The sequence below is a fragment of the Sinocyclocheilus grahami genome, unplaced genomic scaffold, assembly GCF_001515645.1.
Source record: "Sinocyclocheilus grahami isolate Dianchi unplaced genomic scaffold, SAMN03320097.WGS_v1.1 scaffold2043.1, whole genome shotgun sequence".
Taxonomy (NCBI): Eukaryota; Metazoa; Chordata; class Actinopteri; order Cypriniformes; family Cyprinidae; genus Sinocyclocheilus; species Sinocyclocheilus grahami.
In genome coordinates this window covers 95,005-99,355 of record NW_015507222.1, presented here as the reverse complement: position 1 = coordinate 99,355, position 4,351 = coordinate 95,005, and the positions used below count along the sequence as shown (strand labels likewise).

At 37.9% G+C, this 4,351-nt stretch overlaps 1 pseudogene; it reads left to right on the top strand.

The window, feature by feature from the left end:
* Window positions 1-1,759: 1,759 nt before the first annotated feature.
* Window positions 1,760-4,351, top strand: part of LOC107573821 (uncharacterized) — a 36,950-nt pseudogene continuing 34,358 nt past the window's right edge.

The following is a 4,351-nucleotide window of genomic DNA, read 5'->3' as shown; positions in this document are numbered from 1 at the left end:
GTATTTTATATTTATAAACTAATTTAGATAACTCTGTAGACATCTATTTTAACTTTGATAAAGATTTATTTTTCTGTTAATTATTGTCATAAAAGCCACGTTTAATCTATTTTAATGAAGGGATCACAAATTGACCGAGGCCCAGGATTTAAAGATAAAGTTTATACTGTAGGCCCTTTAATAAATATTAATACAAATAACGTGAAACTTTATATACAAAGCCAAAATATGTCCATGCTAATTATGATCGACTATTCATCTCACTTACTTGCTCTAAACAGCCTTAATTATGCGTTACGGACGTGACCGTTACGGATGCTTCATATTAAATCATGCAAGTGACCAGCGCATATTTGTTCACCATGATGTTGCTATTAAAATCACTGACTCACATTACATTTATCTCTGTTACTGTATATCAGAACATTTCAGAAACCAATTCATTCTAGTAACATTTTATAAATACATTTTCAATAAAGAGAACATCATTAAAGGGGTCCTATTATGCTCTTTTACAAAGTCTTGATTTTGTTTTGTGGGTTTTTCTAGAACATGCTCTCATGCTTGTTGGTTTGAAAAATGCATTATTTTTCACACATCCTACATTTAAGGACACGCCTCTCGTGATGACGCGTGTTCCCTTTTCCTCACCTTCTTTCCCGCGCGCGCCCTCTGTTGACTGCAGATCTTCTATTTCCAGTAATTGGTAAGTAATTTGATATTTACATGTATGTACATGTTAATTTTGAGAAAAGTGTATAAACTACAATAATAATTATATAAATATCTTGAACACACTGTGACCATGGAGTGTATATTTTTATATTATAGAGTTTTAATATTTTTTTATTACACAATATCAATGTTAATTAAATTAATTAATATAATACAACAACCAATAAAACTATATACAATAACCAACAAAGAAACAACAACCAAATTTATTAATTCTATATAACTCTCATCCTATAGCGCAATGGCAAAAACTACTGCTGAAAGACAAAGGGCGTTCAGAGAGAGGAAGAGGAATAATGACAATTTCAAGGAAAAGGAGAGGAAAAGAAAAAAAGCAGAAAGACTAAGAAAGAAAGAAACACGATCAAAACAAGAGGCAGAGCGAGTCAGGGAGCTTGCTAGAGAAAGACAGAGGAAAAGGCGTTTGCTGAAGAGGTCACAGGCTCCTGCTTTACTCCAGGAGTCACCACAGAATTCACCATTTCAAACAAGACAGTCTCTAGACAAGGCACTAAAACAAGCACTCCGAGCTTTAACTAGCAGCCCTCGGAAAAAATGTACAGTTATAAAAAAAGACTGCAACATCACTGTGCCTTCTTCCAGAGAAGAAGAAAATGAATCATGTGACCGCCACCACTGCTACATATGATCATGTCAGGAAACGCTGAGAGAGATGAGACATCAAGGCAAGCACCAGGAATGAGGGATGTGCTCACAGTCAGAGAGAGAGGAGTGAAAAAGAAAATCCAGAAACGACATTTAACAATGTCTATTCTAGAGGCCTACCGCTACTTCAGAAATGAACATCCGGAGTCTATAATTGGAAAATCTGAATTTGCTGAGCTTCGACCATCTCATGTGCTCCGGTCTTCAGACACTCCAAGAAATGTGTGTCTTTGCCGATATCACAGAAAACATTAAGTTAGCCCTGGACTGTCTGCAACATGTCATCCCAAGGCAGGCATTCCAGAGCACACAGGATTTTGTTGAAGCTGTGGCCTGCCATCCAGATAGTCCCCTCTGCATGTTAGGACAGTGTGCTGAATGCAGGAATGGCAAGCTCTTGGAAATGCGTAACCTCTGTAACATCCCAGAAGAAGATAACCAAATTAAGGTGACCTGGTACGCATGGGAAACAACAGAAGGGCTGCCAAATAAGGTCCAAAAGAGTGGCACACTAGGTGATGTGCTTAATTTTCTCAAGACAGCGGCTACAAAATTTGTGCATCACTGTTTTGTGAAAAAACAGCAAAGTGGATTTTTCCAGGCCAAAAAACTGCAGGCAAAAACAGACCAGGAAACTGTGGTGCTGCAGGTAGATTTTGCCGAAGATTGCACCGCTGCCTACCAAGACCAGATCCAGTCAGCACACTGGCATCAGAGGCAGGTCACAGTGTTTCCCTCAGTCCTGTGGTCTGATGGAGATCCTGAGTCATATGCCATAGTGAGTGACAGCCTGGAACACCACAAGAGGTCTGTGGCAACCTTCCTCTCCAAGATTGTGGAGGACATTAAAATGAAACATCCTGCAATGAAAGAGATTCACATACTGTATTTAGTGATGGAGCTGCTTCTCAGTTTAAGAACAAGTTCATCTGGTGTTTCATGTCAACTACATTCAAGAAGCTGTTTCCAACTTTAAGAGTACAGTGGCACTTCTTTGCCACAAGCCATGGCAAAGGTGCAGTGGACGGTGTGGGAGCAACAGCGAAGCGTGCAGTTAACACTGATGTCCTCAGCAGACAGGCAGTCCTTGTGACAGATGCTGCTTCATTTGTAGCTTCTGCAAGGAAGAGTTGCCCAAACATCAACATAAAACTCATTACATCCAACGAAATTGCAGATTTTATACAGCATCATAAGCTAAATGAGAGATGGGCCATTACCTCAGCTGTTCCAGGCACTCAATCAGTACATCACATGGAGCCAGTCTCCTGGGGAAAAGTGCATCACAAAATCTACTCCGAGGCAGAACAGTCCGGTGTCCATACATTTCTGCTCTCGGAAATCACATCTGCTGAAAGTCCCGAACACCAGTCCTCTGAGCATCAGTCAACAGCTGCAAAGAACATCAAAACTGGAGACTGTGTCTTGGTCCAATTCAAGGCAAACAAATCATTCAGGCAGTTTGTCGGACTTGTTAATAACCGAGAGCAGGAGGCACTGGAAATAAGGTACTTAAGAAGGAATGACAGAGCTGGATTAGTGTACATCTCACCGCTCATCTATAACAAGGTGATTTCAGTTTAAATGTTATTAATTGTGCAAACTTACATACAGATGTCTCAGAGGACAATGTTTATGGGGTTAAATACCCAACAGAGACCCACAAACAGATCTCAATTAAAGTTTTTAAAGCATTTTATCTGATTTTCTAGAGTCAGGCAAGTGTCAATTTCAGATCTGTCACGTCCGTAACGGAGAGACGTCACGTTCGTCACGATGGTTTTTCCTCATAAATACAAACATGAGAAACTAAATAAAATGTATGTTCCATGGAGAGCAAACCCTTATCGTTTTAGCTGGTATCATTTTTTTTGGCTTGTGCATTTTAATTCGCAGAATTTCTACAAAGTATGTTGACTCTTTTTTGTCACGTCCATAATGCATGCATATTTCCCTCACTTAAAATATTAAACCTGTGTATAGACTGATATTTTTCTGATGCCTGAACTCTATGGTTAGGGGTTTAGAAAAATATAAACAGATGTTTCAATATATTGTTAACATATACATTCTCTGAGAATTTATGTTTCAAGTTTTTACTGCAAATGTCACGTCCATAACGCTGGAATTGCTCACTAGCTAATTTAAAGATTTCTAATAAATGAAGAAAATTACTCTACTTTGAGTTGAGAACGAATAGCCTATTCTAAATTCAATCAGTCTCGAAACGCATGACTCGGTAATGACTTTAAAAGAACTGTAATTAAGCTTTAAAAAATCATTGCGATATTAACTAATAGCCAACACAAACGGCAAGCCACTGATCAGAGTCTACACGGCTGCATGACGCTGTGCAAGCGCAGAACAATACAGGGGTAGAGGAGAATCTACGAATATTGTTTGTTTGGATATAAACAATTTGAAATGGACCATATTCATAAAAAGATGTTTGGTGTACGCAGTTTGCAACCTGAATATGACCGCCGCAACCTCAAACTTCATTCACCACAGTAAAACGGTTTCTATGGATAATTTGATTAATATTGTTCATGCAAACTGTTATAATTTATTAAATTATTAATATAATTTATAATTGTAGTAATATTAAGTATTATAATAAATTTGTATATCATTATAAAAAAGTGTATATGTAAGAAATGTAATCATCTATGATGGATAAATAATCAAGTACAGTTTGTTGTAAATATAACTCCACTTGATTCTAGTACTGTCACGATACTGTGTCGATGAATGCACGAAGACGAAGATGAAGGAAAACTGTCTTTAATAAATCCACAGAGAGATAAATCCAAGGTAAGGGAAGACTGGTGACACATAACACTGACGAGACCCAACAAACTAACACTGAACAGACAGGAACTTAAATACACAGACCAAACTAGCATAATGACTAGACACACCTGAACTGAATGACGAAATCAAATCAAAA